At 40.4% G+C, this 27204-nt stretch overlaps 1 long non-coding RNA gene across 1 annotated transcript; it reads left to right on the forward strand.

The window, feature by feature from the left end:
• Positions 1–20257: 20257 nt before the first annotated feature.
• LOC117064066 lies at positions 20258–25590 on the forward strand. Its single transcript, XR_004429236.1, has 3 exons — positions 20258–20359; positions 23434–23529; positions 25519–25590. It is a non-coding gene; the product is annotated as an uncharacterized LOC117064066 (long non-coding RNA).
• Positions 25591–27204: the final 1614 nt, after the last annotated feature.

The raw sequence follows: 27204 nt of genomic DNA on the forward strand, positions 1-27204 counted from the left end.
CATGGTGATAAGAAGTATGGTGATCCCTTGTTTGCCTGGGACTCAGTTCCAGAGCATAGGAGTTATAGCATAAACTGGGAAAGACCTGGCCATACTATGAAAAAAGAAGGTGTTGAAATCACAAGTGGACTTTGGGCCCAGCTGGCCTAAACAGTAAGGAATCATCAGTTATCAAAACTGAAAGAAACCTCAGAGGCTGTCCATCTATGCAAAACTTTTAACTCAATTAAGATCTCTCTCAATTAGCAGTCCCCAACTTTTTTGTCACCAGGGACCGGTTTCACAGAAGACAATTTTTCCACAGACTGGGGTGGAGTAGGAAGGATGATTTTAGGATGATTCAACCACATTACATTTATCATGCAGTTTATTTTTATTGTAATATATAATGAAATAATTATGCAACTCACCATAATGTAGAATCAGTGGGAGCCCTGAGCTTGTATTCCTGCAACTGGACGGTCCCATCTGGGGGTGATGGAAGACAGTGACATGGAAGTGTGTTGCTTATGTTCAGTCTACTCCGTAATCTCATTTTGGTTGCTGTCACTGCAGAAAATTCTGCTTCACTCAGATAGGATGCTGGAAATGGAAGCAGGCTTTTCAGTGCTTTTGTGGCAATCACAGGGTATTTTGCCTTGACTTTAATCCAGAACTGTGGAGGTCTGAAGTTTTCTCAAACATACTTTTAAGGCTACCATCATTTGCAATCTCAAGCAGTTGATCCTCTTCTAGCATGGACAAAATCTATTCACCTGGCATATTCACAAATGAGTCACAGACCATTCCTTCCCAGTTTGGGAGTATTTTGTGGTTGGGAAGTAATGCCCAAACGCTTTTGAAAGCTGAGATAGGTGATCATGCAGCAGCTGGGAGAAAGACAGCCCTGGCTTTGTCTCTTTCAAAATCTTTGCTAATGTTTGAAACATGTCAGAGATCCCAGTTCCCAATGTTCACTTGTTGCCCCTATAATTCCAGTTTGGCTTTGAATGAAGCCACTTTATCTGCCAACTTAAATACAGTTGTCATTCTCCCCTGAAGTGACATACTGATTTTATTGAATAGGTTGAATATGTCCCAAAAGTAAGCAAGTTTTGGGACCCATTCTGTGTCACTGAAATATGTTGCCAGTGGTGACTCTTCTTCTAAAAGAAATCTCTGCAGCGGCTCTCATAACTCAGAAACTCTGGCAGGTGATCTACCTTTAGAAAGCCATCTCGCTTCTGTGTGTAAGAGAAGACATGTGTGCTCTTTGTCCATCTCCTCACAGAGCTGAGTGAACAAACGTGAGTTAAGGGTATGTACGTTATTAAGGTTGATAATTTTAATCACACCCTGCAAAACATTGTTAAGTTCAGGTGACATTTTTTGGCTAGTCAGCATTTCTCTAGGGATGACACAGTGCATAGACTCACACTCTGAAGCAACCTCTTTGACCCAAGTAGTGAAACCAGAAAGCCATCCAGTCATGGCAGCTGCTTCATCCATGCATATACCTACCCAAAATGACCAATTCAGTTTTCCCGACATGCAATCATTCAAAGACTTAAATAGTTCTGCAGCTGTCGTGTTGGTTGGCAATAAAAGCGCACATAACATATTCTCATGCACATCCTCCTGAAAAATAAATCACACAAAAACAAGCATTGTTGTATTGTGGTCAACACCGGTAGACTTGTCAACTTGGATTGTATACCATATTGTCTCATTAATTTTCTCTGACAGTTGTGCCTCAAGAGCCTCTACTATTTCATCATTTCATCTAGTTTTGGTACTGGCTGAAGAGGAACAAGTGCCACTTTTGAACCGCAGCCTCCCCTAAAAGTTCGTGACAGGCCAGGTGCGGTGGCTCGCTTCTGTAGTCCCAGCACTTTGGGAGGCTGAGGCAGGGGGATCACTTGAGGTCAGGAGTTCAAGACCAGCCTGGCCAACATGGCGAAACCCATCTCCACTAAAAATACAAAAATTAGCCGGGCGTGGTTGCAGGTGCCTGTAGTCCCAGGTACTCGGGAGGCTGAGGCAGGAGAATTGCTTGAATCGGGGAGGCGGAGGTTGCAGTGAGCCAAGATTATGCCACTGCACTCCAGCCTGGGCAACAGAGTGAGACTCCATCTCAAAAATAAATAAATAAAAAAAAATTCATGACAGATGTCCTTAGCAGCTGGCAAGATCAACTCTTCACCAATAGTAAAGGGCATCTTACCTTTAGCAATGCAGTTAGCCACTAAGAATGATGCTGTCTGTGCAGACATATTTGATGAAGTGGTGGCCTTCAATAATTGCTTCTGTTCTTTGTGTTCACATTTTTTTCTTTTGGAAAACTCCAGAGGCTTATCTTTTAATGCAGGGTGATTGGTCTTCATGTGGCGAAGCAGTTTGGAAGGTTTCATGCCTTTGGTGGATAGCCAGTCACCATATATTATACAAAGCAGGCTTGGAGAAGGTGAATCACTTGTTGTAATGAAACCATAATTTAAGTAGGACTCTTAGTATTTTCTTTTAAATGAAGATTTCTTTTTGTTTTAGTCTTAGAGTCTTAGAGTCTTCTGCTGTCTCATCATTGGGTCTTTCCCTCTTTTCAAAGAAGCTCTCTAGTGACGTTTATTTTTCACTCATTTTGGCTTGGGTTAGCTTGTGGGCTTACCGAAACTGTGACAGAGACAAGAGCTCAGTGTAGGAAAGAGGCATGGATGGAAGTGGTAAATAAAATAATGGCAGGCCACACACGGACTGAAATAAGTGTCAGATTCTGACTTAAAGCCTGCCACCAGATGCAGCTGTACAATCAAAGTACATCAACTCACTTGCCACTATAAAGCCTGACACCAGATGCAGCTTAATTGTCATTTGCCACTCACTGATAGAATTTTGTTATGAGTCTGCAAGCAATTGATTTATTAAGGTTTCTGTTCAGTCAAACCTCTCTGCTAATGTTAATCTGTATTTGCAGCTGCTCCCCAGTGATAGCATAACTGCTTCAGCCCCATCTCAGATCATCGGCCATTAGATTCTCATAAGGAGCGTGCAACCTAGATCCCTCACCTGCACAGTTCCCAATAGGGTTCATGCTCCCATGAGACTCTAATGCTGCCACTGATCTGACAGGAGGTGGAGCTCAGGTGGTAACATGAGCGATGGGGAGTAGCTGTAAATACAGATGAAGCTTTGCTCACTCGCCCACTCCTCAGCTTCTGCTGTACGGTCCAGTTCCTAACAGGCCACAGACTCGTATTAGTCCATGGCCCTGGGGGTTGAGAACCCCTGCTCTAGACTACCCACAACTGGTAGTTTTTTTTTTTTTTATCTGAACACTTCTATTTTATTTCTTATTAATTTTTTCCAACTTTTAGGTTCACCGGGTTTGTTACATGGGTAAATTGCATGTCATTGAGGTTTGGGGTATGAAGGATCCCATCACTCAGGTAGTGAGCATAGTACCCAATAGGTATTTTTTCAGCTCTTGCCCCCCTCCCACCCTGGACACTTTTAAATGGTTTGAATTTTTAGCTATTATCATGCTATTGAAGGATTTTTAAAATGGAAAGTTACAATAAAGCAATTCCCTTTTATTTTGATCTATTCAGAAACTAAAGTACCTTGCACACATTTCATTTCCTGAATAACTGGGCATTTACTCTTATTTATAACTACTTAAATATCAATTTTATAATCAACAGAGATGTACTGGGAAAATGACAGAATTTATAGCCAGAAGGTCTGCGTTTGAGTCCCAGTTCTATCCTGAATGAATTCTTTGACCTTGCTAGGTTAGGAGGCTTAGAGAGATTATGTGACCTGCTCAGTACAGCAGAGCATTGTAACGACCTAGAATCTGTGCTCCAGAAAACCAAGCCCATAATCTGAGTTCCTCAGACTTCTTTATCAACTATAATTCCCTTGAGTTGTTGGCTAACATCTTGCTAATGTTAAAACAGAAATCCAGGGGTCCTACTGATCCTCTTCAGGCTATCGTGACACAAAAGAATGTAAAGAGGCCCATATCTTGATGACATATCTTTTTAGCTAAAAAATGTGCATATTATTACTATGCATCTGCAGCACAGCCTGTACTTCTCAGTTCACTTTAACTGCCGTCTCATGACTGACACAGATGTTATTGCTCCCCAATTACAGTGTTTTCTGCTTGGAGGCATCTCGTCCTCTGTAATAGATCATGGGCCAGAGCCCCAGTGCTAAACATTAGCTAGTAATTTATGATCATACCTTCTGAGCAGAGAGGGCAGCCATAGCTCACTTTGGACTTGGAAAAGCACTCCAGGTTTTCCCTCAGCTCTTTTTTCCCCTCTTTTCTTTTTCTGCATTTGCTCATTACTATATCTTTTCAATTTAGGGATGGCCTGGATCCTGCCATGTAAATCAAAGAAGAGAGGGCCTGACTCAGGCGCCTAGCCTGGTTCACCTGGAACCCATTAGGATACAGGATCATAAACACCTCTCTTTTCCCTTCAGAGAGAGACCAGAACCACTGGAGTTAAGCTACCTGCATAAGAGTTGAGTGCGATCAGCTGTACTTAATCTTTAAATGTCCAACCCGCTGATAACCTTTGGTTTGCTTTGATAACTATGAAATAAATTCTCACTGCATTGGATACTGGCATTCTGGTTTTTATTCAAGGCTGTATTGCAGATGTCATAGAATTTTGGACTGGACAGCAGCCCTTGGAGATCTCTGGGTCTGGTTACTGGCTTTCAGGCACTTAATTTCTAAGCCTTCCTCTGCCAACTCTAAATTTCTTCAGGGAATAACATGGCATTTGTGCATTACCAACCTTTAGGTACTTTATGGGGTGAAAACCGTTTGGAGGTGGGAGAAAGGGAAAAAAAAGAGAGATTCATCAAATCCAAAGCTTTACAACATAGTATAACAGAAAGAGTGCAGTTGAAGTTTTGAGCATCTTGGGTTTGAATTCAACTCTTCTATTCTTGCCCCTCCTCCCATCCCCTGTTTCCCATCCCCCAGCAGTGAGATCTTGGGAAAATATTAACTCTGTTGGCCTTGTTTGTTTTTTCCTCTGTAAAATGAGGGCAGTGTTCAATACCTCTCAAACTTGCATGTATATATCAACCACTTGGGGATCTTGTTTAAATGCAGTTTCTGATTCAAGCAGGGCTGGAGTGGAACTCTAGATCCTACATTTCTAAAAAGCTCCCAGTGGATGCCAACTCTGTGGGTCTGAGGATCATGCTATGAGTAGTAAAGGACTAAATCAGTGGTTCTGGCTAAATCACATAAAGAGCAATTAAAAACACTGATGGACTCATTTAAAACCAGTTAACTCAGCATCTCTATTGGTGCAGTCCAGACACTGAGAGTCTTAAAAATCAGGTGATTCCGATTCTGATATGCAGCCGTGGCTGAGAACCATAGACCTAGGTCAGCGATTCTGAAACTTGAGGGTGCATCAGAAGAACCCGCAGGACTTGTGTGACAACACAGGTTTCTGGGCACCACCCCCAGAAATTTTGATTCATTGAATCTAGGCAGGGCCCCTAAATTTGCATTTCCCAAATGATGTTGACACCGCTGGTCTGGGGACCACACTTAGAGAAAACTGGTCTAAATGATCTCTGAGGTCCCTTTCAGCTCCGAACATAGCTTATGCCATCAAGACATTCTTCTTTTTTCCATAGCACGTATTCAAATATAGATTATTTGTGACTATAGTGTATGAATTTTGAAGTCAATTACTCAGTTGAACCAAGGCATCTGTTCAAAATATGAACTTCTTTTTTTCATTTACTTTTCAAATATTACTTCTTGTTCTGTCCTGGTTATAAACATAAAACATGACTACTCTAAAAGTTGTGGAAAAGAAAGATAAATATAATGAAGAAATTAAAAATTTTCGCATATAACAAATTACATTCCCATCCAATATTTTCTTTTTATGCAAGCAAATATATATTTAAATAGTTATAATAGTCTATACAATTTTATCTTCTGTATAAACTGTTAAGTGTGGGTTTTCAAGTGCTGTATCTGGATTTATATCCTGACTCTAATACCTAATAAGCTTAAGGATCTTGGTTCAAGTTCCTATCTCTCTGTGTTGAACTTTTTAAATTTGTAAAATGGAGATAGTAATGGTGCTTACCTTGTAAAATTTGTTTTGAGGATTAAATTAGTTAATACATATAAAGCTGACTCATACAAGAAAGCTGGCTCATAATACTCTATTAATTTTATTATTATTTAATGTAACAATATTTTTTCATAGTCAAAAGTTAAAAAGACTCTATAAACATAACCTTTTGTAGACTTTGAACTATTCTCTAGTACTATCCCTACACTAATTTATCAGTTTTCTTATTTTTGTTGATTATAATACCGTTCTGAAAATCTTTGTATGTGACTTTTTGCTCATAGACATGAATTTCCTGTAGGTAGTAAGAAGTAAATCTAACAGTTGTCTATATCAAAATGCAGATTTAGGGTTCTTCGTGCATATGTACAGTCCTTTGGTGATATATTTCTGGAATTTAGGAACAGTGAAGGCTATGACTTGTTATTGATAAATTAGCCTCTGCTGGAAATGGAAGTGGGTAGAAGAGCTTGTTTCTGTTTTCTCCTCATCCCAAACTATTTATTAATTCAACAAGAATCAAAGGGTGCTGTGGAGCACAATAAAGGGAAGATGGCTTAATCCTATTCTTGTTTATCTTTGAGTTGTAGAGGTCAGAGTTCAATAAAGCTGTTTGGACTTAAGTGTGAGTGTGGGTTATTGTTGGTGAAAATGGGACATACATTTATGTTAAAGGTAATAACTCTACCATTTATGTTTAGCAAACGGTCAAAGAATACTTGGCAGATCCTAATGGTAGACATTGCTATCATAATTTGTGAGCAAATTAATATTAAATATATTCATGAGCTATCATAAGACAGTATTGGGCTAAATTTATGTTCATTTTTATTGTAATTCTTTACACAAATATTTTCACTCTGAATATATATCATATTATGGAGGCATTATAAAATAGTAAAAGTGCATGAATTTTGAAGTCACATAGACCTTGGTTCAAATCCCAGCTCCAGTACTTATGAATCATATAGTCTTGAGGTAAAAAGAGATTCTGCTATGTCAGTTTTCTAATCTATAAAATGAGTGTTTGTGTGTGTATGCACATAAATGTCTGTCTATCTATCTAGATATAATTCTAAATTAGCAAGTAAACCATGTATAAATTAATCAAGTGTATTTTAGAGCAATTAGGCTGCAATCTGGAATCTAGGAGACTATACAAGCTTGAAATTAGAAGTTTTTGAAATTCATAAGTTAAAAAAAATGGGCAGGCATGGTGGCTCACACCTGTAATCCCAGCACTTTGGGAGGCCGAGGTGGGTGGATCACGATCAGGAGTTTGAGACCAACCTGGCCAACATGGTGAAACCTGTCTCTATTAAAGATACAAAAAATTAGCTGGGCGTGTTGGTGCATGCCTATAATCCCAGTTACTTGAGAGGCTGAGGCAGGAGAATCACTTGAACCTGGGAGGCGGAGGTTGCAGTGAGCCAAAATCGCGTCTTTGCACTCTAGCCTGGGTGACAGGGCAAGACTCTGTCTCAAAAAAAACATAAAAGAATTTCTTAAATTTTAGTGATTAATAATCAAGCCAAACTCCATTTTAATCAGCACTGGAATTGATTTATATAGAAGTATGAGACCAAATATGCCTACCTTATAATACTCCCTTTTCCCCTTTGGTATCAAAAAATGGAATGAGGTTCTTTTCTCTAGCCTGATGCCTCTGTAATCACAACTCTGTCCCCACCCTATTCAGATGGCTTCCCTGTATTACCAGCATGACCCTTCCATAGTCAGGCCAGTACTGTCTGTATTTTAGGACCTTCCATTGCTTATTCCCACCTTCATGTAGATTTCTGTTTTCAGGAAGCTTATAGCCTAGTAAAGAAGAACATCAAACTAAGTAGTTATTGAAACGAGATGAGTGTTGTATGGAAATTTACAGAGTGTGATAGCACCAGAGAGCCAGGGGACCTAATCTGGGATTTCTGAGAAACACCATTTATTCATTCAACAAATACTTGATGGACACTTAGTATGGACCAGACATGTGTTAGGTCTAGTTGGGTATTTAAAAGGAAACATTACAGACATAGTCTATAAAAATGATATGTAGCTGGAATTAAAAGATGAATAAGAAGTAACTATGTGACAGGAGATGGAGAGGAAGATGATTTTTGGAGATGGCAGGAGGGCTGAGTGATGGATGTGGGGTAAAAGCAAATGAGTTGAGTCAAAACTGTATTGAGCAGCTGGGTCGACAGGGGTACCATTTACTGAAATGATGGATAGCAGGTTTGGAGATTCATTTGTTTGTTTATTCCACAGTTGCTTATTGATTCTATTTTATATGCCAGACCCTGTTCTAGGCATTAGGAATAAAACAATGAATAACAAGACCAACATTCCTGCAAGGTAGTCTACAATCCGTGGAGGAAAGTAGACAATAAAATATATAGTATGTCCAATATTGATAAATGTTGTAAAGACAAGTCAGGAAAAGAAGTTAAAGAATGCTAGATTGGTGGGCATGTTGCAATTTTATGTGTGATTGTCAGGGAAAGCCATACCAACAGGTGATAGTTGACTGAAGTCTTCAGGGATGGGAGAGAACAAGTGCTTGTATCAGGTGGAAAAATAGGAAAAGCAAGTGCAAAGGCCCCTGCGTTGGGAGCATGGCTAGACTGGTGAGTTGGGGGACAGTAGTAGGAGATAATGTCAGGGAAGCAAATGAGTGGAGAGGGATTATGCAGGGTGTTGTAGGCATTATAATGCCTTAGGCTTTTACTTAGAGCAGATGGGTGACATTGAATGGTTTTGATCAGAAGGGTACATTTTTAAAATGTAACTATGATCAAGTTCATATAAACATGTGCATTAAAGAAAAAATCACTCTAAGTTCAGTGTTGGGCGTGCTAATTTTTGAGACTCAAGAGATATCCAAATGGGTTATTCAAAGATAATTAGATACACGAGTCGAGCTCAGAAGGTGGTCTGCAGAGTGGGTCATTAGTAGTTCAGTGACAACCAAAACATTAAGCCATGGGGATTGATGAGACCATCTAGGAAAGAGTACAGAATGCAAGGCAGTTGTCCTGGGATGGTACCTTGAGGGGGTTGGGAGAAGAGCAGGACTCCGCAACTGAAATGGCAGAAAGTAGGAGAGAACTTGAAAGACAGTGGTGTCAGGAAACCCAGGAAAGGGCTCTGAGAAGGATAGAGGATAAATAATGCCCAAAACATGTTGGGAAATCACAATAGGACAGAAGAGTGTCCATTAGACTAAATAATGTGGGGAACATCGATGACTTTGGCAAAAGCAGCTTCAATGGAATATTGAGGAGGATGATGGAAGAGGAAGGTAAAGAAGTTGATGAAGCAAGCCCAGGTAAACCTTCTAACTTTGACTGCCTAGGGGAGCAGAAGACAGGATAGCAGCTGAAGGAGGAGTTTTGTAAGGTGAAAAAGACTCAAATATGAATTTCATGTTGATGAAAAGAAGGTACCACTGGAAAGAAGGAAGTTTAAATCCCAGAAAGTGGGAGTGATAGATGGAGTGAGATTCCCAAGAGGGTAGGTAGGAGAAAATAAGATCTACAGCAGAGTGGAGGGATTAGACTGAGAGACCAACACAGAGATGGCAGATCGATTGCTAGTTGGCAGGAGTGGGAGGCCTCGGTAGTGTTTTACACGCACATGTAATTGTGATGTGTTCTTACAGTGGGTCAAACATGGGGGGAATGGGTGGGGCTACTGGCTGCCACATGATTGAGCTGTCAATTACTCCACTGTCCCAGAAGCCCAAGAAGATGGACCTATTATTATTTTAAAAATATGTAGTACCCTTTATTAAGCATTGCATGTAGCCACTTGTGTTTGGGTTTACACCTACAACCGCAGTGTGACTTGCTATTTTGTTTTTGTTTGCAAATTTCACCATTAGTTTTATAATTTTGTAACCACCAAGAATGTCACAAAATCAGTGATAAATGCTGAATAACTATTGGATTCAGCAAAGAAGTTGTTATGTCATTCAAGAAAAGTTGTAATTCTGACATGAATATTAGCTCATTTATGTTAACAAGAAAAATGGAAGTGAAACAACAAAGATATATCTTAACTCTTTTTTCATGGTTTGAAATTTTTTTTTTGATGGACCTATTCCTAAGTGTGACTTCTTTTTGCTTACAAAATTTCAATGCACCATCTGACAGGATCTGGCCTAATACCATGGGAAGAAAAGTCATTTTCTTTCCATCATTTTGTACTGATTATTATTTAAGTTCAACATATATTTTGCAACAGTGTTCTTGCAAGTATTTGTATTACATGCTTTTAGAAACACTTTTATTAAACTAAATTTTATAATGGAACTTCTACATTAATTTTTTAAGTATATGATAAATTTGTTAACTTTACTTACTATTTGGTGAAATGGAATTTTCCCAAGTCTCTCTGAAATCCATTCAGAAAATGAATATAGCTTAGAAAATACAACGTATTCCTTCTTCTTTTTTTTTTTTTCTTGAGAGGACACCTTTCAACAGGCATGTGTAAGAAGAAACCTGAACTTACATGTATACCTGCCTTCAGTTAATTCAGTGTTACCAAATGTTTTGATTACTTTATCTTCATTTTTTATCTTCAGTTTCACCATTTATTCTACACAGGAGAAATACAAAGGATTTCCCCCCACATGTAAATAGGAAAAAAGCATGAAACAAACCATACAATATCTAACAATTCTTTAAGATGCAACTCTAAGCTTAATCTCAACAAAAACTACTTTCGGAGTTCAAGGGAGCTGTTTACATCGATGAACTGATCTTGCCAAACCATTTCTAGCCTTGAGTCAAGTTAGCCTTGAGTCAAGTTAGCCTTGAGTCAAGTTCTTCAACATGAAGCCAGGAGTAAAGATGAAAATTTGTATTTAGAAGTATGGCTTGCCCCCTGCCTCGCACGCCCACTTCAGTTTTTCCCTGATTAGATGGCTGTTATTTCTTTTTCGTGTCACTTGGTACAAAAAAGTCACTTGGTACCATTAAGTCACTTCAAGAGAGATTGAAAAAGTTTTTAATGTGCCTGGCTCTAAGGCCTGACATAGGAAATGAACATGGAAAATGGGCAATTTCAAAGACCATTAAGTCTTTCTCTTAAAAGCGTTTGTACCCCAACCTTTTTCTTACTATTGGTTTCTTTGTGAGAAACTGGACATATACAGCTCTTTTATCTAATGATGTGTGATAATTTGGGAGAAGTTCTAAGGGATGGGGGATATTATCTTTAGAGGATATGTTAGGATCTGCCTTCTCAGAGAAAGGAACAGTGGGAAGTTCACCACTGAAATGCTTGTCTTAGCAGGGAGCTGGGAGACTCACATCACTCTCAGAGAGTTGTGTTTGGTTCAACAGTGTTATTCACAGGGAGAGACTGAAGGATCCAAAAATAGTTGACCTTTGGAGTTAAGCCATTGCCTTTTTAAGTCTGAAGTCACAGATACACAATTGTATTAATTAGTGTCTGGGGAAGCCTTTACTTTATCACATAAAAAAAAAAAGTGGTTTTCCTTATATTCTGTTTATGAGATTTCAAGATTCCTCCATACTGGAAATTGGAAAAAAATTGCATTATAAATCATTTGGAATTTTCTCTTTGTAGAACTAAGCAACATGTCAAACATTTCATATATCTTGTGACTCAGGCACCTACTTAGAGCTTTCTCCTCTTCTGTTTGATTATAAAAGGAGTTCTTGAATAAGAAAATTAAGACATTTGCTGGTTTTCCTTGGAGCTTTAATCAGTTGGCATCAAACAGGTACTTTTATTTTCCTGGCCTTGAAATCTTTCTGGAAGGGGCATGAGAGAAATATTTGGAAATGTCTTCTTGGTTAGCAAATACGTATTTACTCTTTTGGTTTTCTGTTTCTTTTCTGTTTCCTTAGCCTACCATCCTCCTTTTCCCCTCAAATGTATACTCACATGTACAGCCCCAAAGTTATTACTCTTTTTCTTCCATCAAGGGTGGAAAAAAGCTCTCAGACTGGGTTGACTGATTTGTAGTCACTGTCTGTGACTTGGGTGAGGACACAGTCTGAGTGTCCTTGGGTTTCATAGCCTGTAAGTACAGATGAGGTCTCATAGCATTCAAACCTGGACTCTACTTTATATATATATATATATATATATATTTTTTTTTTTTTTTTCTTTGAGACAGAGTGTTACTGTGTCACCTGGCTTGGAGTGCAGTGGTGTGATCTCAGCTCACTGCAACCTCTGCTTCCCAGATTCAAGCGATTCTTCTGCCTCGGCCTCTTGAGTAGCTGGGATTACAGGTGCCCACCACCATGCCTGGCTAATTTTTTTGTATTTATTATTATTATTATTATTTTAGTAGAGACAGGGTTTCACCATGTTGGTCAGGTTGGTCTCGAACTCCTGACCTCAGGTGATCCACCCACCTCGGCCTCCCAAAGTGCTGGGGTTACAGCTGTGAGCCACCATGCCCGGCCCTACTGCCCATAATTGTTTACACTTAAATCATGCTGGTCAGTAATGCAAAGTTCCCCTATGCATTTCTGGCAGTCACCAGGGATGCTTGCATTTTACCAGACTGCATCAGTGCCACCTGGGAAGGCCCTGTGGGCCTTTGGGCAGCTGCTATGCTCAGCCTGGCTCCCTCCAGGGCTCTGGTGTTCTGTTCACCACTCCTCCCTGCCAGGGGGAGCCCTACCCTCATCCAGAGACTGTTTCTCAATTTTCTTTTGGCTTTTCCCTGTAATTCCATCTCTTCAGAGCAGATTAAAAAGCTCAGTTAACAAGACTGCATGGAACCAGATGTCCCCAGTTCCCTGCTTCTGTACAGATCACAAGAACCTTTAGTTTAAAGGCAGAGCAAACTGATACAAAAGATCAGAATCCCAGATTAGATTTATACTTTGATAATTTTTAGCCGTCTAACATACAGTGTGAATTTGGAATATAACATACCGTTCTTAAGCATCTACTTTGTATTCTGTACTGTGTTAGGTCCGTACCTTTGCCATTTCATTTAATTCTTACAACCCTTTTTATATGTTGTTTATTATTGTTATTCCTGTTTTAGAGATGGGAAAACTGAGACTCAGAGGTGATAAGGAATTTACATACCAAACCCTGCAGAGCTGATAAGGGTGGGCTTAGGATCTGGTTGCAGAGTCCGTGCTTACCCTCTCGAACAATCCTTCCCACTTTGGAAAACAAGTTATATGTACTTTCATCTTAGCAAAACATAGTGTGGCTTTTAAGAAGAAAAATGGCTCTAAAAAAGACACAACTCAAAGTTTAAAATAAACCTAAAATTGCTAAAAATGATCTATCAATTAAAAAAAAAGACAAGCACTTTTAGCTAAAGCAGGTGAAGTGGTGTGTTTATATACCATCATCAACACTCTAGTTTTAGATATTCGCAAAAAATAAAGTGACAGGATTCATGCAAAAGTGCTTAGAAAGCTCTTCACTCGTGAGGATTACACATGAGAATGAGCAAGGAGCTACCTTTTTACATGGAATTTACATTATCCTAGTCATCTGTCTGAAATGGACTTGTAGGCTGGTGAGATATTTGTATGGCCTTGTGAATCATTACCTGCTAGATGAATAAACAGAAACTCAGACTTTGTGGCTGCCCATCTGACACTTTTCACCAAATCGCCTTAAAAGATTCTATCCGAGGAACTTAGTATTTTGTAGAAGATCTTTTCATTCTTGTTCCAGAAGCCAAACCCTTGAGTGGCTCTTCTGCTGCTGAATGAAATATAATATGAGAGAACTAGTCTTGCAATAATTCCTGTAATTGTGACTTGGGAAAGGGAAGGGAGTGGAGCTTTGCAGACAGCTCACCCCGCAGGGAATGGCAGCGGGGGTGGGGAGGTGGGAGGGGAGAGCCTGTGCAGAAACCGAGGTGGGCCTGAGGACACGGGGAGGCAATCTCCGGCCAGACAGAACTCCTTTCCTGGTGAGGGACAAGGAGCCTGGGGCCCAGTATTGATCGTTTGGTTCCATTACCAACTGAGAGCTGTTAGAGAGAATGTCGTTTCACCTTTCTATGTAAGATATTCTAGTTTTACTTTCTATTTGACTTCCTTTGGAATGAGAAGGAATGAGGGATATCTTTACACTTTAGAGCTTCCAAAGGGCTGTCTGAGGCTACATCCCTTCTAATTCTTAAAGTAACTTCTTGTTATTCATTTATTGATTTATTTATTTTAGCTGACGGAACATGTGATTTAAAGAATTGGTGACTCAGTGGTGCTTGCGGGAATCTAGGAATCCCCAGGCCGAATCCCTCCCTCCAAAGACCCAGAACTCTTTCACAAACTTGGGAGCGCTTGCACTTCTCCCTACACCCATGACTTTAATGGGTGCCAAAACACTGCATTAAATGGAACTGAAATATAGGATTAATGTTTTCAAAAGGCACTTAAGATAAATGGCTTTATAAAAAAGAAAGAAAAACCAAGAAGCACTGAAAATGGCACGTCTTTCTAATGTCTCAATCTGCTATCAGTAGTTACCCCACTATTCTCCTAATCTCCCATTTCAAAAGAAAATCATCTTTGATGACCTCTCTTCCTTGTTTACTGGTCTTAACTGCCCTATATTACTGGTCCTACTGGACCCACGTATGGTGAGAATATGCAGTATTTTGTTTTCTGCTCCTGTGAAAAATCAGTTTGATCAAGAGCTCTGACACATCTGCAAAGACAGTGGAAATAAAATTACTTCTGACATCGTGGTTTTCCCTCGCTAGTTTAGAATCAACATAATAAGAGAAATGTTTGAATGCTCAACTTAGCAGCAATTCAAATGAATCCCACAAGAACAGGAAACCAAGTGGAAGTTAAATGTAAGCTATGCCCTAAAGTTGCCATCAGTAATCCCTGAAATGAAAACAATGAAATTGGAATATTGTTTGGGTAGCCCTCCCATCTGGTAACTGAACGAGGAGTCAGCCTATTTTCATCATTTCCAGTTCAAGAACTAGCAAAGTGGAGAAAGTGGGCAGTGACGTTTGCTCCTTTGTCCATGACAAAATCAGGTAGCAATTTCCTGGCCTGCAAAAACATCCCAATAAATCTCTTCTGTATATCATTAGGAAGAAGTTTTGTGGAGCTGGGTGGACTTCAGAAGGCTGCTAACCTTGAGCGGCTCTGCTGTTATCCTGCCCTTATTGCTTAATGGAAAATTCAGCAGAATCACCAAGTAACAGGAGACTAGGTTCAGGACCATAAATCTCCAAGAGATGCTCACTGACATCCACGGTGCTCTGCAGAGTGAGTTTAACAAGGTCGTTCTTGCTGAGCTTCCTTTCAGTTGGAGGCTACAGCTCACTGTCAGGCCCAGAGCCAGGCTCTCTATCATCAAGAAAACCCAAGGGTCAGGGGTGGGAGGCCGTGAAAGGTAACTTTTAGGCCGGGCCCCAGTGTCAAATGGAACCTGGGTGGAAGTCCCATACCGAATGTCAGCCCCTTGGAGGCCTCTGATCCTTTTTTGTGCCTGCTACTTTAGCCTTACCATGCAGTCTTCCAGGGACTTCCCACATTCATTGCATCAAATGTAAATTTCTGGCCACTGTCTTCAAAGTCTTCTCATTTTGCTTCAAACATCGGAGCATACCTTGACTCACTCTTGGGTCTAGCCACAGTGTTCTTTTGATATCTGCACGTGACTTCCTCCATTCTAAAGCTTTCTTACCCATCGATGCAATGACTGAGTTCCTTTTCTTTGAATTTGTTGGAGGTGACAAAAATACCAAAGAGCAAGGAGGCTAGCAGGGGCCAGAGGCATATTTGGGAGCCCTTTTGCAGCAATAGTGGGAGAGGGGGTGAGAATCCAACCAATATGAGAAATCCAGGCCAGGCACAGTGGCACATGCCTGTAATCCCAGCACTTTGGGAGGCCGAGGTGGGTGGATCACCTGAGGTCAGGAGTTTGAGACCCTGTCTCTACTTATAATACAAAATTTAGCCGGGCGTGGTGGCACATGCCTGTAATCCCAGCTACTTCGCAGGCTGAAGCAGGAGAATTGCTTGAACCTGGGAGGCGGAGGTTGCAGTGAGCCGAGATGGCGCCATTGCACTCCAGCCTGGGCAACAAGAGCGAGACTCTGTCTCCAAAAAAGAAAAAAAAAGAAATCCAGTCAGCAGGAAGACGGGGCTCACTCTACCTGGGAAGGTAGGACAGTGTCTTGGAGCTGCTGTAGAGCTGCAGTGGGAGGATTAGGGACTCTGGAGCACTGGTGCTCTGCATTCATCATGTACAGACACTGACGTGTTATTTCATTTGCTCCTCACTGCAGTGTCATGAGGTAGACAAAGCAGACATTATCGTTCCCATTTTTGAAGTGAAACAACTGAGACTTGAAAGATGACATGACCTTGCCCAGTAATTTTGAACCCAAGTGTTGTCATCATCAACTACATACTGTATATTTTATGTCAGGGTCAATAGTTTCTGATGTAAAGACCCAGATTTTAAGTGTTTTAGGCTTTGTGGACTATACAGTCCTTATCACCACCAGTCTGCTCTGCTATTGTAGCGCGCAAGCATTCATACAATACATTAAAATGGGGGCGTGGCTGTGTTCCAATAAAGCTCTATTTACAAACATAGGTGGTAGGTTGGATTTGGACCTTATCCTATGCTATAAAGCTATAACTGATCTTATGTCAAGAGTAAAGATTCACAGGGTATTAAATACCCTTGTGCATTTAAATTCTTAAAAAGTAAACATTAGCTGGGCGCCATGGCTTGCACCTGTAATCCCAGCACTTTGGTAGGCCGAGGTGGGTGGATCACAAGGTCAGGAGATCGAGACCATCCTGGTTAACATGGTGAAACCCCGTCTGTACTAAAAAAAATACAAAAAATTAGCTAGGCCTGGTGGTGGGCACCCGTAGTCCCAGCTACTTGGGAGGCTGAGGCAGGAGAATGGCATAAACCCAGGAGGCGGAGCTTGGAGTGAGCCGAGATCGAGCCATTGTACTCCAACCTGGGCAAGAGAGCGAGACACCATCTCAAAAAAAAAAAAAAAAATCAAGTAACAGAGTGTAAAGGAACACATCCTAACCTAATGTGATTCACGTAACAAGGAAAGAGCATAGGGAAGTTAGTTGAGGGGAGGTTACCTAGCAGTGAGGTGGTGGGAGCTCAGGAGATACTCACGGAGGATGAGGGAGGTGGGTGATGCTGGGCAGCTGATTTTCCAGGTGCCTCTGCTGTGTGAGTGCCCTGGGCCCCCCGTGGCTCTTTTCTCCACTCTCTACCTTACTGGTCAGGCTTCTGCTGAGCTGTAAACCTGCATTTTCTATTCTGAACACCTCTCATAGAACCTCTCATCTCCTTTCTGATATGACAAATATCTCAGACCCTGCTTCCTGAAGGGAAGATGCAGGCTCTGTCCTGAGGTCAGGACGGGAAATCCTGGCAGGGAAGAGGAGCTAGGAGACTTGATGGGAACAGGTCTTGATTTCTTCCACCCACATCTGGTTCAGCCCGATGACCTTATTATTTGGTGACACATTTCTGTCCAGCCGGCTGGTTAGCTCTGCCAATAAGGCTAGAAGGGAAAGTAGGAGAAACTCTAAGAGCAGAGCTCACTCTTTGAACATGGTACATTTCTTTCTTTCTTTTTTTCTTAATTCTTTTTTTGGAGACAGAGTCTCACTCTGTTGCCCAGATTGGAGTGCAGTGGTGTGATCTTGGCTCACTGCAACCTCCGCTACTTGGCTTCAAGCGATTTTTGTGCTTCAACTTCCTGAGTAGCTGGGATTACAGGCACGTGCCACCACACCCAGCTAATTTTTGTATTCTTAGTAGAGGCAGAGTTTCACCATGTTGGCCAGGCTGTTCTTGAATTCCTGGCTTCAAGTGATCCACCTGCCTCGGCCTCCCAAAGTGCTAGAATTACAGGCATGAGCCACCATGCCCGGCCTGAACATGGTAAATTTCCATTTATACTCAGAAAAATAGACTTCTTAGTAGGCCCAAGGAATCTCAAACTCCTTCTCATGGTCCTCAATGTACATTTCCAAGTGCATCTCATCCCTATTATTCTCTGCTATTTCTGTCACCTAGGATGTTTTCCCATCACCCCTCTTCCTGCCTCTTCACCCACCCAGTTCCTGCTCATCTTTAAGGTTCAGCTCCACAGCTTTAAGGAATTGCTGTCTCCTTCATGGAGCTTTCTCTGCTCAGTCCTGTACTGTCTGTACCATTCATTTAGCATTATATTTTATGCTGCTTTATGATCTTCCAAGTTAATTAACTTTTCACGTGTATTTTGTGCAGTAATGACAGTTCACCTACTCTAAAGCATTGGCTGGGTTTTAAGTTATCTGTTATCTTCCAGCACAGTGCTAGACTCATACTAAGCACACCTATGGAGTGGGCTACATTCACCACTACAATCTTTCAATGGGCTTTAACATGGAGATTCCTTTCTCTAAATTTTTCTTTTTTTTAAACTTTTATTTTAGGTTCAAGGATACATGTGCAGGTTTGTTATACAGGTAAACTCGTGCAACGAGGGTTTTTTGTACAGATTATTTCATCATCTAGGTACTAAACCTAGTACTCAATAGTTATTTTTTCCTGATGCCCTCCCCTCCCACACTCCACCCTCAAGTAGGCCCCGGTGTCTATTGCTCCACTCTTGGAGTCCTTGTGTTCTCATCATTTAGCTCCCTCTTATAGGTGAGAACATGTGCTGTCTGGTTTTCTGTTCCTGCACGAGTTTGCTGAGGATGATGGCCTCCAGCTCCACTCATGTTCCTGCAAAGGACATGAGCTTGTTCTTTTTTATGGCTGCATAGTACTCCATGGTGTATATGTACCATATTTTCTTTATCAGGTCTACCATCGACGGGCATTTAGGTTGATTCCATGTCTTTGCTATTGTGAATAGTGCTGCAGCGAACATACGTGTGCATGTGTCTTTATGATAGAATGATTTATATTCCTTTGGGTATATACTCAGTAAAGGCATGGCTGGGCCCAATGGTAGTTCTGTTTTTAGCTCTTTTGAGACAAGTTCTTTCAGGGGCAGGTTGGAATATGTAAGTGACCACACATGTAAAATGATTCCTTTCTGTTTGTCTTCAGCCATTGTCCTTGGTCAAGTCTAATCAGTACTCTGTAAAACCATGAGAGCAGAGACTATGTCTGGTTTTGCTTACTATTATATTTCCTCCATTTAGCAGATGCCTGGCACATGGTAGATGTAATAATTATTGGCTGATGAAAGAATAAGCGAATGAATATTATTTTGTCCTGGCCCTGGTTGAATCCCTTGCCCTGTGGGAAAGGGGCTGACTGTCAAGAAGTGAGGAGATGGCCTTAGTTGTCCCTTCTTGCCAGAGCATCTCAGCCCCTCGGGATTGACCCCTCAACAGGTGATGAACAGAGATCCGAGAAGTAGTCACTTTCTGAGACAACATCTCCTAATCACCAGAGCTTGCTTCGTAGTGTATTGAGATGTGCTTCCTGTCTTGGTCTGTCAAAATTTTTGAAATCCCTTCACAGCATGAGTCACACATGAAGTGAGTGCTTAGTGGTGACCATATTTGCTGATTTGCTTATGAAGGCAAAATCTGATTTAAGAGCCAAAATAATATATATATGTGTATGTGTATGTGTGTGTGTGTGTGTGTGTATGTGTGTGTGTGTATATATATATATATATATACTTTGAACATCCCTAATCTGAAAATCTGAAATGCTCCAAAATTTGAAAGTTTTTGAGCACCAACAGGATGCCACACGTGGAATATTCCACACCTGACCTCATGTGGTGGGTCACACTCAAAACACAGCTTCTTCAGCACCCCCAGGTGTGCTGGCGATGCTACTGTGCTGCATCGTTACCCTGAACGTATTATTTTTTCACTGTGTGACTGGAATGTCATTTTTTTTTTTTTTACTGTGAAGTACTTGTGTGTGTACACGTGTCAACAACGATTCTTGGTAACATGTCTATTCAGTCAGGAATGACAGTGGTGCCAAACCACCACAGACCGTCCACATGCGTGGCTGAGACAGGGTACCTTTGCTTTCTGATGGTTCAGTGTACACAAACTTTGTTTCGTGCATAAAATTATTAATAATATTGTATAATCTTACCTTCAGGCTATGTTTATAGGGTGTATATAAAACATAAATTAATTTTGTGTTTTAGGCTTGGGTCCCAGCTCCAAAATATCTCATTATCTATATGTGAATATCCCCAAATTCGAAAAATTCAAAATCTGGAACACTTCTGGTCCCAAGCATTTCAGGTAAGAGATTCTTTTTCCTCTCTCTCTCCATATATATGTATATATTGATAAACTTTCATAAAACATAAAAATTATTATACATATGATTCACACATGATTAAATACTGGGCAGAATACACAGAATGTTCATTCTGTCACATAGGACAGGTTGTAATATATATTTAATTATCCACATGCTAAAATAGTTCATTTTCCTGAATAATGTTTTAATAAAGGTATTTTCCTCTTTTGGGCATTATGTAATAATACACTAAAGAGAAGGTTGGTTGTATTTACTTAACTGGCTCTTGTGCATATTTACCACAAGGTGGCAGTATAGCAGCCCCTCCTTGCTTATTAGGGAGAGATACACACCTCTTAATGTTGAGATAGCAGAGACACTGTTTCTTCCCCTCAAGTTTCCAAAGTCTAAAATCACATCCATGTGTCCTGATTCGTAGCTAAGTAGATTTTTAAATTAAACACATACACAAATAAATCCAAATTATCTCACACTCTCAAAAACTCTTATCTACAACCTAGCCTATATGACGGGATGAATATTCTGCGTATTCTTAATCACGTGTGAATTGTATTAATAATTAAGCAATCTCTTGTGTAAGTAGGCAAAATCAATTTTAAAACTTACTAGTGAAACTTTTAAAGCAGTTTAGAAGGAATAACCTATTTCAGGGGTGGTATTGTTATTGCAAAAAACAATAGTTTTTTGTAGTTCTCGGTTGGCCTCTCTAGTTCTCGGGAGAGAGAATCCATTGGAGGAAGGTGTGCGGGAGGCTGAGGGGAGAGGTGTATAGGGAAGCTCTCAACTATCTCCTTTTGGCTACAAGCACTTACTGATCACTAATCGTTCATGAGTTTATTGTGTAAAAGCTGGCCTTTGACTTATAAGAGCTTATGACCCAAAGCTATAGACAGTAGAGAAAGACACCCAGTAAATAGGTGAGAAGACGATCACCATTACTGTGATCTAAGAAGGAGGGAAATAAAGAAGGAAGAAACACTGCTTGTATATGTCTTTCCAGGGGATGAGAAAGAGAGTAGAAACAGGCAGAATGGAATAGGTAAAAGATCATGAAAATAATGAGATCCAGGTTCTTGCCTCAGTTCTGCCCCTCACCATTCTAGGTCACTGCAGCTTCCTCATGTGCTGAAGGAAACATGGATTTAGGTTTTGGCTTTGGAAGCATTAACAGAAGTATGTTCTGCCAACAGTTTTTATTAATGGGTACTCTTCAGAAAAGATTTGTGTTGAAATAAGTGGGGAAAGCAAATTATCATATCGCATCTCATCCTCTCCCCCTCACCCTCAGAGAGTCACAATGTGTGTTAACATACAAAGGCTCTGAGTAGCCTGGTCTGAAGAAACTAGTGTAACTTTGTTTAACCTAACACTTTAAACTTAATTTGACCATGGAACACAATTCTTCACTTCGCCCTACTCCAAGAAATACCAATTAATACTGCGTAGAATATTAATGATCTTTGGTAGATAATTTGGAAACCACCAATTAAGAGGTCTTCAAAGCCTGTTTCAGCTCTAGGAATCTGGATCAGAATCTCCAGGAGGGTAGGGAACTAGATCCAACTGCTTTACTTCATCCCAAGTGCTTGACATAAAGTAAATGATCAATAATATTTGCAAAATCAATGAATGAACTGTGATCGTGTAGTTTTATCTATTTCTCACTCGTTCCAGGAGGCACGGGCTCTGTCTATCCCCCTTCTGAAGTTATGTGCATATCAAATTTAAGCAACACCAGCTAGAGAAGGGAGACAAGGACCTTTTGTAGTGTAAAAACACAAGGGAATTATGCTGAGTCTTTCTTGGCAATGTGGAGTGTGTCGTCTTGAAGATATTTGACCCTAATAGGATTGCTTTTCCATTTCCTCCTGTTTTCATAAGTCAAAGTCTTATTCAGATTCATCTAGAAAAAAAAATTAGTTGGAAGGAAATGACTGACATCCCCATTCTGAAGATCAAAGAGAAGGAAAGGATCCCAGCGGGAGGGAGAATTAGAGGTTTCTAAGGACCAAGAGGCTCATGAGTGGAGGGTGAAGAGAGAGAAGAGGCTTATGGTAGTGGAGGGTGAAGAGAGAGAAGAGGCTCATGGCAGTGGAGGGTGAAGAGAGAGAGACTCCACAGAAGTGGGAGGCCCCCTGAAGGACAGGGAGATGGTGACTAAGTAATTGGCCCCCACAATTAAAAAAGAAGTTTAAGAAGCTGCTAGAATAAGTTGTGTAAGGTAGAGAAACCACTCCAGGTGCTCTGTATGGGTTATCTTGAGTGTATCTTGAGCAGAAGTAAGGAACTCAGGTGTATTCTATCAGATCCTGTATACATGAGCATTCAGTTAAAAGGAAAACTTTTCTCAAGATCTAGATGGCACCATTCTGCTATTAAAGACATAACATGGAAGGGGCAAACCCAACTCTACTGAAAGGATTAAGGGCATAGAGTGCAACTTCAGGCTACACCCACCCAAAGATATCAGCTGCCTACTGTAAACTCCTTTGGTTAAGGCAGGCTCTGGGAGGTGCCTGCTGAAATGCAGTATGTGACCAGAGGAGAAACAGTACATTGACCCAAGAGTAATCATATTCACAGCACAGAGAACAGGGTCCTAGGACACAAAACACCGGAGAGGTAAATTTTCCTGGGGAAAGAGAAGCTGAGGAGCGTGGGACAATGCCGCAGGACAGCACTGCACAGGCCCTAGGAGCCTTATACTTGCAGGGAACCCCAAGTATAAGATGTGGGAGACACCAAAGGTGTATTTCATCTGCTTAACCATTTTGTTCACAGCAGTTGTAAAAAGAGACAATGTTAAGTTGAAAACAAAAGATCTTGGAAGACAGCCCAGATCTCCCCATTTCTGCTTTATATCAACTGTCCTGTTCTTATTATTTGTATCTAAAAAATAAAGTATTGATGTTTGTAATTATTAAATATTTGTACACATATCTGTACAATATATGTATAAATATAGTTGCAATTATTTTTAAAGTAAATTAAGTCAAATTCAGCATTTCAGGTTATTCTTGTAATTCTTCATTCTTTTTCACTTGCATGCCAGTATGATATCTTAACAAGGAGAAAAAGGAACAGGATTGCAATTGGCACTCTGAAATTGCATATAACCTGGAGCCTGTAATATTTCCATCAAAAACAAGTGAGTCTGGAGTTAATAACTGTAGTGATTATAAATCACTCCATTGCTTTACTTCTCCCCCTCCCACGTTATCTTGAGTTTCACGATGATGTAGGTATCCTATGAGGGTGAGTCATGTGCGCGGATGTCACCTGGCATGTGTGTAATGTGTGAAGAAGATTGCTAACTGTGAACTGGGTTCGTGTCTCCAGCATTCGGACAGAACAACACTGTAGATTTAAAACAAGACAAATCCTCTGGACATGTGGAGGCCATTTTAAAAGCCATACTAGCTTGTAAGAATACTCTTTAACAAAAATTCCCATCTGTTCAGATACAAGTCAGTTTTACATCCTTGATATTGCATGGTTTGTGCTAATTTTCCTAAGTTACTCTAACTTAGGGAAACAGATATTTCAATGAAACAAACTCACTCCTGAATACCCATACAATACTTTGTATGTGATTATTTCCATTATAGGAAGATTTCAAATAATAAGGAAACAATAATAATAAGGAAATAAATAATAAGGAAAAATAATAAAGAAATAATAATAATAAGGATATAAATAATAAGGAAATAATAAGGAATAAATAAAATGAATAATGTTATAAAGGAAGGTTTCAAATATTAAACAGAGTATTGACAAGTATGTATACTTAATGTCAAGGTAAAGTATTCATTTTTTACCCAACAGAAAATGACTGTACTCAAAATATTTATTTCATCTGCTTATTTCAGTTCATTTTTAGGCAAAAAACTATTAGTTTGAGTGAAAGGACATGATTTATGCTACTGTCCTTGGTTACCCTGAAGATTTAATGTCATGTCAACTTTTCAACATTCAAAGCAGAAAAAAATTCAAGGATCAAATTAATTTTTATTAAGGAGGATTAATGGTTTTTTCCAGCTCCAATGTCACCATCCACCTTAGCCAAACAATTAAAAATAGAGTCTGGGAAGGGCAGGGGAAGGGAGGGATCAGGATGCACAATTACGGATAGAGGAGAAGAGTAAATTCTAGTGTTCTGTACCACTATAGGATGACCATCGTTAACTACAGCACTATACCACTGTAGGATGACTGTAGTCAAATGGCTAGAAGGAGAATATTGCTGCTTCCAACATGAAGAAATGATAACTCTTTGGGATGATAGATAAGCTAATTACCCTGATCTGATCACTACACATTACATGTATGAAAACATCCCTATGTATCCCATGAGTATGTGCAATAATTATTTGACAGTTAATAAAATAATTTTTAAAAACCCCAAAAGTAAGAAGTACCCATATGTTAGCTTGTTGAAATATTATAACTGTGTTTTTGGCATTTTGAGTGACAGCTACGTACCATTTTGTGCAAAGAAATGTTGCCTAGCTTCAGGTTCTGATAGAAGCCCTCAAATCTGTGAATTGGATGGACAGATAAGAATCTTATACAAGCCATGCAATAGGGCAAAGGAGGGGAGACACAGGACCCACTGTATGTGTGTGGTAGGCAGAAGAACGTTCTGATGCACATGTCCCAATCCCCAGACCTGTGACTATGTTACCCTCCATGGAAAAGGGGACTTTGCAAATGTGATTAAGTTAAGGATCTTGAGATCAGGGAGACTATCCTGGTGGGCTCGATGTAATCACCAAAATCCTTATCAGTGGGAGGCAACAAAGTCAAGGTCGGAAGAGGGAAGTGTGATAACAGAAACAGTGGTTGCCGTGTTGTACTTTAAAGATGGAGGGAGGGGCCGCGTGGAAGGAACACGGGAGGAGGTGCCTGGAAACTTATAAAGCTGGAAACAGATTCCTCCTGGAGCCTCCAGAAGGAATGCAGCCCTGCTCACATCTTGCTTTTAGCTCAGCGAGACCCATTTTAGACTTCGACCTCTAGAACGCTAAGATGGTAAACATGTTGTTTTCAGCTATTAACTTGGGGGTGATTTGTTACAGCAGCAATAGGAAACAAACACCTGTGTGACCCAAACTTCCTTTCTTCTTCTTCTTCGAAGACTCCTAAGAGTTAATATGAAGTAGAAAGAGAAGCTGGAGTTAAGCAGCTCGTTCAAATTCTGATTTTGCCATTTCCTGTCTGAGTGACCTGAGTAAGTTATTTAAACTTCTTTGGCCCTAACTTTCTTCATCAGGAAAAGAGTCTGTGGTCAGAGTTAAAGATGGTAAAATAGACAAAATGCCCAACATAAGGCCTGGATGATTATCTTCAAGATAGACCTTCAAGAAAGGTTACTCCCATTCTCCACCAGCCTGCTGAAGGTTTATTGCATAAAAGTGGTCTGCTGGGCAGTTTCTACCTTGTGTTAGAAGCCCTTGGAGCCTTCTGGGCAGATGCCCATCCTGGTCTCTCGGCCTGAGTCAAGGGTAGCTGAGACATGGTGTCCAAACCTGCAAGCTGAGAAGAGCTGAGCGGTGCTCCCCGAGGTAGGATTTGTAGTCTTACCGTCACCTTGTATGTTCACAGCATACCTTGTGAACTTCTGGCCTTTCCCGTCTCACTTTGTCTGTCTGTGACCCAGGGATGGTACTATCTCACGCCCAGCAGCACTGCAAAGAAGGTGAGAAGCCCAGGTGTTCACAGATGGGGCACGATTACACTTGGAAGCAGCTGCCTGGGTTTTGCAGATTAAATCCTGAACTTGTGGGCTCCATGTCTCAGGTAGTGCACACCATTGCCCGATTGTTAGTTCAGGTCCTGAGCAAACCCTTATTTGTTAGCAAATAAGGGGACCACGTTTCCAGGCACGGGCTCAGGTGGCCTGGAGAGCATGAATCGCTTTGTGAAGCTGTTTTCACTAGAGAATATGGAGCAAACCCAGATAGGCAGGATTTGGTTTTCAAAACACATTTGAAAAGATAACCCTTAAGAAATGAAGGTAGTTTCTTTGCTCATACTTGAAATCTCATAACCCAGGGTGAGGCACAGGAAGGACAAATCTTTGCTGGTAAATTTATTCCGGGGACTGTTAAAGTTTGTCCCTTGCCATTATGTGGAATTTGAAGGAAATTGGTCTTTGCCATATTGTTTCCTCCAATCTTTATTTTTGCTTTGTTTTGTGTAAATGTATGAGGTGGAAATGTAGTTTTGTTTCATGCATAGATTGTGTAGTGGTGAAGGCTTTTAGGGTGTCCATCACCCGCATAATGTACATCGTACCCATTAAGTAATTTCTCGTCATCCACACCACTCACTCTCTAATCTTAAAAATTGTGTCTTAGTCATTTTTAGTAGACTCAGAGAACAGAATTCATTACCATAATCAATATGGATTATTACATCTGAATGTTCTGAATCCAAATCTTAAATCGAGTACATTCTACCCTCAACAATGTTAATTTGACCTGTATTTAATAATCTGTATAATTGCTGTTGCTCTGTATGGTAATTAGGCATACATGGTAAGCAGTTTCTATAAATTCCTGTAATTGTTATTACCTGTGTTACTCCCAAGCCTTATTTTTATGACTTTTTTGCTTCTAATTTATTAGCTCAGGGTGATGTATAAAGTGTCATTGTCACAGTTTAGATCAAGTTTAATCAAATACAGTGTACATTCTGGTCCTCCAAGAAGCAGATGCCAGGATGTGCATCGATGTGCCCAAGAAACGCCTGTGAAGGATAAAGGGGAGGGGACAGCGAGAGTCGCCAGACCCAGATGCAGCCTCACACCTGTAGAGGAGAC

The sequence above is a fragment of the Trachypithecus francoisi genome, unplaced genomic scaffold (assembly GCF_009764315.1).
Source record: "Trachypithecus francoisi isolate TF-2019V2 unplaced genomic scaffold, Tfra_2.0 Lachesis_group19, whole genome shotgun sequence".
NCBI classification, from domain to species: Eukaryota; Metazoa; Chordata; class Mammalia; order Primates; family Cercopithecidae; genus Trachypithecus; species Trachypithecus francoisi.